This window comes from Cervus elaphus, chromosome 21 (genome assembly GCF_910594005.1).
Source record: "Cervus elaphus chromosome 21, mCerEla1.1, whole genome shotgun sequence".
Lineage (NCBI taxonomy): Eukaryota > Metazoa > Chordata > Mammalia > Artiodactyla > Cervidae > Cervus > Cervus elaphus.
The window spans coordinates 39,032,694-39,045,544 of NC_057835.1; the positions used below are offsets into that span (position 1 = coordinate 39,032,694).

The window sequence follows — 12,851 nt, forward strand, 5'->3', positions numbered from 1 at the left end:
TAGTCAGTAATGATGTTATTCAGATTAGAGTAAATATTTTTCAAATACAGTATTCAACAAAAATACCAAAAACCTATTTTTCTTGATATTGTGTTATATACATAAATATTCCAATATCACCAGCACTGATATATGAGGAAATGCATTCTTCATCTAAATTGATCTAATGATAACACATAAGAGTATTTCAGGTTAAACTTAAATTGAAGTGATTTTTTTTTCACCAAGTGTTATGAGAAAAGCAGTCTGACATTTTAAACAGATATTTCTCCTCTTTACTTTTAATACAATTTCATCGAATCTTATAATAAATCTGAGAAATTGAAATACAAGCAATAGGAACATTTTCATAAATATCAATAAAGGTTAAAATAAGATAGTTTATGGAAGTAGCCCCCAACCTTTTTTAGCACCAGGAATCAGTTTTGTGGAAGACAATTTTTCCACACATGGAGAGTGAGGGATGGGATGAGGGGGTCCAGGAGGGATGGTGTGGGGATGATTCAAGTGAATTACATTTACTGTGCACTTTATTTCTATTATTATTACATCAATTCTGCCTCAGATCATCAAGCATTAGATCCCTGGAGGCTGGGACCCCTGACTTAAGGAGTAATGTGAAAACATGTCTAACTTTTCAGCTAGATCCTTTTCATCTTTTCTTTGGAGAGTAACTACAAAAATAAAAAATGATACACGCTAAGGCAGTGAAATCACATGGTGATGATCAACACAAGAGGTTTTACAGCCAGTACTCTTGCCTGGAAAATCTCATGGATGGAGAAGCCTGGTAGGCTGCGTTCCATGGGGTTGCTAAGAGTCAGACACGACTGAGCGACTTCACTTTCACGCATTGGAAAAGGAAATGGCAACCCTCTCCAGTGTTCTTGCCTGAAGAATCCCAGGGACAGGGGAGCCTGGTGGGCTGCTGTCTACTGGGTCGCACAGAGTCGGACACAACTGAAGTGACTTAGCAGCAGCAGCAGCAGAATTCATATGCATATGGAGAAGTCAGCTATTTTAAAAAAAATCTGTATACTAAGGGTTGTTCTCTATAATTTATTTGAGCTACAATTTTGTATGTGGAATCAGATCTTATTTCCAAAGTTCGTTTTTCCATGTCATTGCATGGTTACAGACAAGACTTAAGCATGATGGGTAATAATTACTTCTAGCATCCTGCATGCCTGCTAAGTTATTTTAGTCCTGTCCAACTCTTTGTGACCCTATGGACTGTAGGCCATTAGGCTCCTCTCTCCTTGGGGATTCTCCAGGCAAGAATTCTGGAGTGGGTTGCCATGCCCTACTCCAGGGGATCTTTTCAACCCAGGGATGGAACCCAGTCTCTTTCCTCTAATCCACATTGTAGGCAGATTCTTTACCACTAGTGCCACATGCAAAGTGCACTACTTCTCATTAATGGAGATAGCAGCAGTGTGTTTCACCCAGTAGATAATTTGTTCTCTTGATCAATGACAGCTTAGTAGGAAAATGGATTCAGATTTCTGAACCCTAATGGAAACTTAAGGGAAAAAAAAATTTTTTTTTTACAAACACTTGTCAAATTATTAAATTCTCATTGAAAGTGATCAGTGGTACTAATGTGCGGCTAGTAAGGTAAGGGGATTTTCATCATCCATAAAATTTATGAAAGATCACACCTCTTATATTCAGGCACGTCCTCAAAATGAATCAAGCAGTGTTTCTGGGCAAAATATTTTGCATATTCCACTCATTTAACAATTATCGAGTTCCTGAGAAATATCGAAAAATAAGTATTTGTTGGATGAATAGGTATCTCTTATATGTGTGGCTTTGGGGTATACATAAAGAATGCAAACAAAGTGATATGGCCTCTACCCTGGATAAACATTTAAAACAGTAAGACTTGTATACAGGAAACACACATACTCTGTAGGAAGCAGAAGGTGCTATTTCTTTAACGAGATAAGGCTATCTCATGCATGCATGCTATGTCTCTTCAGTCATGTCAGACTCTTTGCGACCCCATGTATTGTAGCCCACTAGGCTCCTCTGTCCATGGGATTCTCCAAGCAAAGATACTGGGGTGGGTTGCCATTTCCTTCTCCAGGGGATCTTCCCCACCCACTGACAGAACCCACCTCCCTTAGGTCTCCTACCTTGGCAGGTCGTTCTTACCACTAGCGCCACCTGGGAAGCCCTAGGGCTATTTCAGATCACGTCATAAGGGAGGGGTCACGGAGGAGGCGGAGTTTGACTTAGGCTTTGAAATGCTGCAATGATTTGGACTTGAGACTGGGAGAGAACATCCCAGGAGGGACTCTGGTGTGAAATGGCACAGAAGTGTGCAGACACTGATTGGTAGGGAATGGAGAAGCCAGGGAACATTTGTGACCAGGGAAATGATATGGTCAGGGTTGTGGCTGGGGCAGAGTAATCTGTAGGAAGTAATCTGTAGGCCCATGGACATGTGGGAAGTCAAAGTGTAGAGAATGCTACATGATGGAGCATTCCAGTGTATATGAGGGCTAAGAGAGAAGTAAAGATTAAGTGAACTGCGTTTAAACCTGGGTACATTTGGACCTTTTAAAAATTTTTTAATTGAAGGATAATTGTTTTACACTATTGCATTGATTTCTACCAAACATCAACACGGACCTTCTTCAACAGTCGTCTTTCTTGGCCTAAAGAAACTCAGAGGGGAGTCCCAACTCTAAATACACTGTCACGGCCTGCATTCTTGGTAAAGGGGTGTTTCAAGCTACTTTGTTTTCTGAAAGCCCCTGTAACTAAGGAGGCTGTCTCTACCCCGTGCCTGCTGAGGGTCTCATGGGACGGGAACCCAGAAACCCCAGTGAAGTTGTTACTCAAATTATCCCGTCTTTACCTCGACACGAAGGTAGGGAAAGTTCTGGGTGTCCATCTGGTTGTCTCTCCAAGGAGGAACTTGGCACAGTTCTCTAGATGGCAGGGAGAGCGGGCAAAAGAAAGCAAGTCAGGGTATGAATAGCGCCCCTGTGGGAAGTCAGAGTTACGGCTCCCACCCACCAGGCTTTTCCCTCAAACCTGGGAAAGCCGGGGTTATGGAGCTGGCGATGGCCCCCAAACAGAGCTGCAGGAGCTCGAAGGAAAGTCAGATCCTCTCTGCGCTCCTCGTTACCCGCGCGCTGCTTCCCTGGGGGTACTCCGGGTCCCGTCACTCAGGAGCTGGCTCTCCTCTCCCCAGTCCCCCGGAGTCGAGCAGCCAGCCAGGGTCAGGGGCGTGTGGGGCGTGCCGGGGGATAGCTCGGCAGCCGAGAACAGAGGGGCCCAGGGAATCCCGCGAAGACGCCAAGCGCATCCTTACCGGGGCACCCCGGGCTTTCCCCGCCGCCCCGTGCGCGGCGCCCGCGGGGCCGCGGACCCTCCGGCTCCGCGGAGCGGGAGCAGCGGAGGAAAGCAGGTGGGTGTGGAGCCGGCCTGGGGCCGCCGGGAGCGGCGGGCGCGCGAGGGGAGTGGGAGGCGCCCGCCGAGGTGTGGGCGGTGCCCTCACGCCGGCGCCCCGGGGCCGCGCCCTGGACACCCGGGCGCTGTCCCCGCTCGAGCGCACTGCTCCCGCGACGCCTGGCCAAGCCCGGTCGTCCCCGCTGGTACCCCGCCAGCCGCACCAAACCACCCGGGCCCGCCGCCCACCTCGAGAGCCGCGGGCGCCCAGGAAGAGGAGGAGAAGGCGGCGGCGGCGGTCGCCGCTCCAGCCCGCGGGCGCGCGGAGCGCGGGAGGAGGCGGAGCGCGAGGCGGGGTGGCCGCGGGCGGGTGTGCGCGCCCGAGCCGGCGCCCCCGAGCGCCCCGCCTCGCCTCCCGCGCCCAGCCTCTCCCCGGCTCCGCCACAGACACACACCCACCAAGCACCCACCGCCCCGCGCCCCCGCCGGCCGCCGCGCCGCGGGCAGCCCGAGCGAGCGACAACTCCCCCGGCTGGAGCCGCTCGCCTTCCCGGCTCCTTCCGCGCGGCGAGCTGAGCCCGGCTCGATTTTTTTCCTTTTCTATCCCAGCCCTCTCTGGTCTGGGCGCCGGCGGCGGCGGCAGGGGAACGGGGGCCCGCGATGGGGAAGGGGATGAAGATCTCTGAAGATTATTGTTCTTTTTAAGGATGCCTTAGCTTCCTCCCGCCGCCTCTCCGTTGAGCCTTCCTACTAGAGATCGAGAACCAGAGTCAGGGATGTAAAGAGAGGGTGGAAAAAAAAAAAAACAAAAAACAGGCAAGAGCTCCAGCCAGCCGGGGAGACCCTCCTCTCCGCGGAGGGGAGGGGGATTTCCAGCGACAGATCATTGGCGAAGGGGACCGTCGCGGGGAGAGGAGCCCCGGAGGGAGCGGGGAATCCCACAGCTCTTTGTGGAGCCCGAGCCGCCTGCCGAGCGGGGTCGGTGGGAGCTAGGTAAGTGGCGGGGGCATTACTGAGCCCCAAGGGGGCTTCCTTTAAGAATGAATCATCGCGGGCAGTCTAGCTAGAATTGAGTTGCTAAAGGAATTGGAAACTGCCATATGGAACAGAGTGGACTCACACACAAAGCTGTCTTAGCCCTAGAGGGTTATTAAATGCAAGGCTCCATCCCCGTGGGGAAGGCGCTCAAGTGTTGGCCCCCGAAAAGCTTCCCAGCTGCCTGCCTGGGAAGGGATGGGATGTGTTATTTCTAGGCGATGAGCTCTCCTTGCCTTCTGTTCGTTTGTTGATAAATGCCACACTCGCATGCACACACTTGTGGGACCGGATTCGGGGAGTGTGATGTCTCTGATGTATGAACAGTCCTCAGAACACAGGGACGTGCATACATTCTGTTCTCCGAGCGACGCAAGGTCTCCGTTCTGTAGCTCACGGTTTCTGAGAGACAGAATGAGTCTCTAAGGAAAGAGCTTCATGGCTGTTTCCAACACACTCTGCTAGGGAACTCGGGAATACAGCTGCCCTGCATGGCACCAAAAGACACTTGACCATTTGTCTCCTCCTTTGCTTCCAGTGCTCAATGACCGTTTTCAAAATAGTATGCTGCCATCCATTTTCTCGAATTATGAGCATTTTTGTGTATTCATTCATAAAAATTGGCAGTGTGCAGTATGCAAAGACATGCCATGTAGGGATCATTTATAACTGCACAAGTGTTATAATAATAGATTACACTGAAAAATTTAGCATGCACAGAGAGACCTTGGGTTCGTTTCATGCAGGTTCAGCATCCCTTCGAGTCAAGTTATGCAATAATGTCAATATTTTAAATAGCATTTCACATTTCTGTGTTTGCATTGATGGGGTTTGGAATTTTGAGGGGGATCTGATATTTTAAAGCTCAGCTCAAAGGGAAAGCCAGGATTTATTATTGTTTTTAAATGTGTAGTATTGTGTGGGACAGAGGTCTCTTGGTTTATTTATCAAAAAGCGTCAATTGAGATAATTGCATTTCGTAGAACAAGAGAAAGAGAAATTCTAGTCAAAAATCTAAAGTCTGTCAGTATTGAATAATTTACAGGAAAGGTTTTGAAAAAGAGTGTAACAGTTAAAAAATTATGTAGGTGTAGAATGAAGTTTTACTTTATTTCACTCTTTAGAGGGGTGTGTATGTCAGTAAATATAAAGTTGTACAAAGCTTACTTGTCATACGTGAATAAGCTCTACAGACATCTAGTTCTTAAATTAATCAGAACTTAGTTCAGTAATTTGGTACACTATGCATGTGTCTATTCATTTAATTGCTACCAGAGGTGGTGTTCTTAATGTAAGGCATAAATATGTGATTACTTGTGTGGCTGCATAGGGTTTCTGAGAATTTGGAAGACACGGTGTTTCAACACCTTTTCCCCCACTGGATGAAAAGTAACCTCATCACCTAAAAGATTTGTCAAGCCTCCACCAAGTAAACATTCTACTCCCCTCCCTCATGCTGTCAGGTTCAAACCAATTGTTTATCACAAATACAATTGTGTCTAATGCACTCCTTTTTCTTTTCTGGCACAACTCAGACTCTTGGAGAAAGGAGTGCATCACTTGGCAGTTCTCTTTGTGTTCTTCCTCCTTTTAACCTTCCCCTTGCCCTCTCGATGTTCGTGTCCCCAACCTCCCTCATACACAGATACACACACCACTTCCAGAGAGCAACTCCATTGCCTGCCCCTCTGACAAGTCCAGCGTTTCTTTTCTTTTTCTCCTGTGTTTTTCTAAATAGAATCAATCCATGCATCTGTTGAAACTATTTTCAGTCTCACTTGTCTTCAAATCCCACCGTTGAGTTTTCCAGGCATACATGTTTGCTGAATATTCAGATGAGATTAGTGAAAAATTATTCCTTTGGCCTGTCTTCTCTGTTTGGCTTGTAAATTTTCCTTGTTGATGCCTTGGAGCAACTGTGAACGTGAACTTGTCCTTGTCATTTCCAGTATGGTAACAAAAGTAAGACTGCTAGAGAAATAAAATGAAAAGATAGGCAGGCTTTCAGTCATAATCTTGGCAACTTTAAAAGTATATCATATCCATCCAGGTTTCTTACATATCTGCCTGTGAATCTGTGGAAAATATTCTTTAAGCGTTGAAAATTTTTTTCTTGAATTTATATCCGGCATTTTGGAGTAGTGTTCAAAGAGACCAGTGTATGTGTGTGTATATATATATATGCATATATATATATATACACTTCTTAGGAATTAGTCTCTCTATGAGATAGACAATTTCAAGGAACTGATTACTTCCTTATAATTTATCAAGCAAAAATGCATTGGATCAGAATGGGATTACCTTGTAGAGTTCCAGTTTTTATCAGTACTTTGTTTACTTTAGTAACATGTATATATGTATGTGTGTATATGTATGTGTCATTATATATGTGTGTGTGTGTGTGATTAAAGTTGATAGGGCATGTCCTCATGAACATTTTTTAAATGTTAAAATTTCAATCTTAAATTTAAATTTAAATAAATAATTTATTTAAATTTAAATAATTTAAATCTTAAAACATTATTTTAAGATAAATACGTAAGGTTAAGACTTTCCATTTACTTCAGAATGTAATGTTATTTGAGATTTGCCTATATTTGTCAAGTGGATTTTACGTAAAACTCTGATGCTTATTATTTTCATAAGGGCTTCAGAGGTGTGGAGAGTATACATGCATTATATGTGATATTTTTTAAGTTCAAAGAATTTTTTAAGGTAAGAGTTTGTGGCCTCATTACTCCCGAAGTGATAAACTTTATAAAGCAGCACAGCCCTAAAATGTTTAGTCATATACCACAAGTATCTTTGTACTTGGAATCTGTAGCCCATTCTGGTTCTTTTCTTGTCTCCTCCTTGAGATTCTAATATATATATTTCCACTAACTCTTCACCAAAAATCCAGGTTGTCTGACAGAAGGTCAAGAGTATAAAACTCAGGGCTCCTTGGCTTGTGTAAGCCAAATCCTACTGTGTTATGTTTAAGGGAAAATTTCCTGTTCCTGTAGGTTGTAAATGTACCAATCTATGCCATCTGACTTAATGTCATGTATCCAGTCACTAACTCATTCATTAATTTATTTAATACTCATTAGGTATGCATGTATTAGGTCTTCCCTGGTGGCTCAATCGGTAAAGAGTCTGTCCGCAATGCGGGAGATCTGGGTTCAATCCCTGGGTCAGGAAGATCCCCTGGAGAAGGAAATGGCAACCCACTCCAGTATTCTTGCCTGGAGAATTCCATGGACAGAGGAGCCTGGTGGGCTACAGTTCATGGGGTCACAAAGAGTTGGACTTGACTGAGTGACTAACACTTTCGTGTATGTATAAGGAGATTACAGTATAATAACTGCAAAAGAGATAGAAGACATAGTCCCTTCCCCTCAAGGATTTTTTTACAGTACAGACAGTAAAACTTGAATAAATAATTGAAGAATTGTGGGTAGAATTCAAAATCAGGGATCTCTTTCATACAGAGATACGTTTCACAATTTCACACTTATTAGGTTAATTAAGGCAGATTTAGGAAGAGGATCATGAAAATTTGTTTCAGTCTATGCATTGGGGAATTACTGAACATAATAGCAATATTATAATAATAACTTTTATTAAAAATTTAAAATAGAAATTAAAGCATTATTATTTTATATAAATAAATTAAATTTTAATATATTTAATATAGAAATATTTAAATAAAATATAAATAACATTTATATTATTATTTTATTTGTCAATAAAATTAATTTATTTTCATTATTATCTTTATAACACACAGTTGAGCCAGACACTTTTAAGTGTTTTATAAATACTAAATATTTTAATTCTCACAACCACCCTATGAGCCAGCTATCACTAATACAACTTTATTATATAGACAAAAAGTTAAATTACAGAGACTTTTCTGATTTAAAGTCACATAGGAAGTCAATGATACAGTCAAGCTTGAACCCAAGGATTCTGGCTTCACTTAACCACTATGATATTACTTATTAAGAAGCGTTATCACTGGCAGAATGAGGAAAGATGTTTGCAGCTCCTAGATTTATTTAGAGCTATATGCTCCCATTAAAGAACACTGTAGTTATTATGACAAGGGATGCTTGGAAAAGACTAAAAGTAGGGACTTCATTTTAAATAGGAAAAAAATCCCAAACTCTCATTATGACTTTGAAATAAGAAGGTAGTTTAGAGGCTGATTTTAAAAAGATGAGTAGAATTTTCTCAGAATTAATGCTTAAACATTAGGAAGTACTGCCATTATACTGACCATAGACTAACACTGGCTGAGACAGTTAATCTGACTGTTCAATTTCTACTGATAGTTTATTTTTATTTTTATGTTTTTTTAAGTGAATTATTTTGAGTATAGTATTGTAAATATTTTTAGTTTATTTTTTATAATTATATATTCATATATTGAAAAGATATTATTAGTTTTGAATACAATTTTCTATGTCCCCACTTTTTCTTCTGTAAAATGTTCCCTCAATATATTGATAGAAACTGGAATATAGTCACTTGGTAAATTTACTTTCTGCTATATTGTCTGGAGTGCATTTATTTTATTAAGTGATAAATAACTGTACGAAAACCATGAAAGCACAAATCATAAATTAATGAGATTTTCATCAAGAAAAGTTTTTATAACATTTAAATCTCTTTCTAAATATCCACTGTGTCTGTTTATGTGAAAAATACCATCTGGATTAAATTTGGAAGATAAAATGGCTAAATATTGCCTGCAGGATGCCATACAATCAAATATTTAGAGACATCCTCATGACTGATTGGCATTTTTATTTTTCTTATAGATGTTAGGTCTCATAGACCCACCCAGCCCCACTGAATAGATAACTCTCAACCTACAATTGACTTGGAGCTTAAAAGGTGATCTTAAAAGTTTGGTTTTTTTGGAACTTGTAATACATTGATAGAAACAGTACTTTAGATGATGCTTTGGTCTCCAGACCAATCTACAAATACCTTTTTAATCAATAATATACCTGAAGTACAGTACTGTTAGTACTAAAAACACAGGCATTATGTATAGCAATATTCCCAGGGAATAATTTAATTTAAATATTATTTATTGACTGCTGCTTCTGTGCAGGGTTCTTTTAGGATACAGAGTGAAACAGTACTGACTGGACCCACAAGGAGGAGAGAAAATTGAGAGAATTGTATGTAACTGACTTCAACATTAGACAGAATGAGGAACGCTTGATACTATTGGCATAGGCAAAATGTTGAATAATTGATTCAGAGTTCTATGCAGAGAGCCAAGGACTGCATACCTCTCAAAATTTTCATTTGTTATTTCATCCTTAAGGTATCTACTGAGCCCCTTCTCTGTGTCAAGCCCTAAGTTAGGTGTTGGGGACATAAATATGAGTAAAAGATATCATACATTCACAGCCTACACATATAGACATATAAGTCATAACAAAATGTCATAAAAGCTATTGGTGGAGCAGGATGGCAGTTCAGTTGAGTAGCTGCCTGATAGGAGCATCCCCAGAGTAAAAAAATGTATATATATATGATTTCTTTGAATTCATAGATGTATGTGATCATGATTCTCTACTCCATCAGACCCAATGTCACCTTTATATCAAGTGATATTTGGTAATGCCCCTTTTACTTTCCTGGAATGATATTTACAGATAGTATAACCTACCTGCACATGTTTAATCTTTTAAAAAATCAATATAAATTTTATCTGTAATAGAGAAACTAAAAGGAAAGCAGCTTATGCAAATTTCAAGTCTATCAGTAGGTATATGCTTAGGTATACTGCACTAAAAGGTGTCATAAAGCAGTCAGATGCTTGCTACTTAAAAATGCATAAATTTGGATTTCAGAGAAAATATCCAACTGAATATTGGTGATACTTTTGGATATTTGGCATTTTGAGATAAAAATGAAGTAAATATGTTCATTGAGTGTTACAGCTACCGTTGCAAACAGATGTTGGTGTTCTGTATCAGTGAATCAGTTGATATGAACGGCATTATAGTGGATGATGTGACTTTTCAAAATGGAGAGCAGATCCTGGTGAAGTTCTAAATATGGTAGTTACATCATTAGAGCATTCCTATGGAAAAATATTTTGTATTCAGCAAGGTTAGAATCTAGTCAAATAATAATAAGCAAGTTTTTCATTTATGGAAGTGTCTGATGAAAATGTAAAATAATGGAGGACTCCAAATTTCTACCCACATTGAATTTCCTGCATTCCAGGTCCTTGTCATCCAACTACTTAACAATTTAGAAGAGTCATCCCAAAAGATTGTATTAATCCCATTTAGCAACACTGATGATAACTATATTCTCCCATTGACTGGAGCCACTCCAATTCTAATGCATAGTTAAGCTATTTTGAAAAATCAGACTTCTCTAAGTTTTTAGTAGGAAGTTAAGTTTGGAGGACTAAATAATAAACAAAATAAACAGAAAAAATTCAACCCTGTGTATTTCTAGGCTCTAGAAACAAACTAATAGTAGCCAGAATATGTGAGGCTGACTAATCTGATCATAACTGTCAGAGTTTCATTTTTTACGTGGGAGTGTCAGACAAGACTTCAGAGTTGACCTGACATCTAAGCTAATTTTTAAGAGATGAGTAAGCACTCTCCAGGCTCAAAAAGAGGCAGATGGACAGCACTTTAGGCAGAGGTAACAGCCTAGAGTGAACTTTTTGGCCAAGCCAATACTTTCTTAGCCCATTTCTTACTGGTATAAGTTTGGATGTTTTGATGTTTTATTGTCACTAGGAACTAGCCTCCTAATTCTTGACAATACAATTCCCTCAAAGCCTTCATAGCTTTCTTATCTGTTTGCTGTCAGTTACACCACTACCTACCACGTAAGTTCTTTCCTATTTATGATTCTTGAATTTGCCTCATTTCTTTGATCATGTCTCAACCCCTGTGTCTTAAGTGGTTATTTTGGGGTCATCTGAAGCAACAGGCTTGGGTCCTTATGTGTGTGTTAGTCACTCAGTTGTGTTTGACTCTGCAACCCCATGGACTGTAGCCCGCCAGGCTTCACTGTCCATGGAATTCTCCAGGCAAGAATACTGGAGTGGGTTGCCATTTCCTCCTCCAGGGGATCTTCCCATCCAGGGATCGAACCCTGGTCTCCTGCATTGCAGGCAGATTCTTTACTCTCTGAGTCACCAGGGAAACCTGTGGGTGCTTAGGTATCTTCATTAATCAGATCTCTGTTGCAAGGCTGATTCTCTTTGTCTAACTGGGAAGTGTTAACGAACATGTGTTATTCAAAGCCTTTTTCAGTGTCATTCTTCACCATTAGAGTCCCTGAAGCAAAGAATTGTTTCAGCTTTGTAGTCTTATACTTCTGAAATTTGGTTATTTGCTCTTATTTCTGTTCTCAAACTAGCCAATTCTTTCATGAGCTCATCCATTATCTTGTAATACCTTAGTATAGACAGTGAAGAGCAACCATCCCATACTAACTAGCATTCTGGCTCTTTCCAACCATATCCTCTACAGCTATAGATCTGGCCTCTAAGTTAGCATAGTTTTGCCACGGCATAACAGGGTTCCAGGTCCCTGGTATCTGTTTCCTTGTCAATGGCCAATATTACATAATCAGATTTTTGTTATGGCAGCACCCACTTCAAGGTGTCCATTTCAGAATAGTTGTGATGATGCTAGCTCCTGTAATGAACCAAACTGTTAGTGGCTAAACATAATGTATGTTTATTTCTCACCTGCATAACAGTCAAATGGAGGGAGAGTGAAAGTGAGCATGCATTGAAAAGACATCAACTTCTTAGACAGCCTGGCTCAACTGTGACAACAACAACACTTCTTGTATTCCACTGATGACAACTAGTCACATGCATGGCCCACCTAGATGCAGGGGACTGGGAAATGTTATCCCTGACTTAATAGGAATGTCTTAGTAACAACTCATTCTTACAAAATTGAAACCCAAGCTTATGTAGACAACTGTTCCCTACGGTTGTCTTCTTCCTCCAGAATAAATTAGGGGGAGAAAGGGTTTAAATTACATTCAGTCACTAGCTAATCCATGCTGTGGATGGCATCTCCCCCATCTACTCCTGTCCTGTCTTTGGCTCTTGACCCTGACTTAAACTATCACACATTTTCCTTCATTCTTTAAAGCAGAGGTCCCCAACATCTGGAATCTAATGCCTGGTGATACGAGGTAAAACTGACATAATAATAATAGAAATAAAGTGTACAATAAATGTAATACACTTGAATCTTTCCAAAACCACCCCTCCTTGTTCCATGGAAAAATTGTCTTCCATGAACCCAGTCCCTGGTGCCGAAAGGTTGAGGATCACTACTCTAAAACATTGTTAGTATAAGGGTCTTGTAGATAACAGACTCTGGCTGAGTGCTTTGGGATAAAGGATG

General features: G+C 41.2%; 1 protein-coding gene and 1 long non-coding RNA gene across 2 annotated transcripts in view; one reads left to right on the plus strand and one right to left on the minus strand.

The window, feature by feature from the left end:
* LOC122679520 overlaps positions 1 to 3,262 on the minus strand; it is a 32,039-nt gene extending 28,777 nt beyond the window's left edge. The window contains exons 1-2 of the long non-coding RNA XR_006336426.1: positions 3,049 to 3,262; positions 2,870 to 2,942 (exon numbers count right to left, since the gene is read on the minus strand). This is a non-coding gene — a long non-coding RNA (uncharacterized LOC122679520). The remainder of the gene's footprint in view (positions 1 to 2,869; positions 2,943 to 3,048) is intronic.
* Positions 3,263 to 3,851: 589 nt separating this feature from the next.
* Positions 3,852 to 12,851, plus strand: part of KCNB2 (potassium voltage-gated channel subfamily B member 2) — a 440,387-nt gene continuing 431,387 nt past the window's right edge. The window contains exon 1 of the mRNA XM_043880368.1: positions 3,852 to 4,398. The gene's annotated coding sequence lies outside the window, so the exon portion shown is untranslated. The remainder of the gene's footprint in view (positions 4,399 to 12,851) is intronic.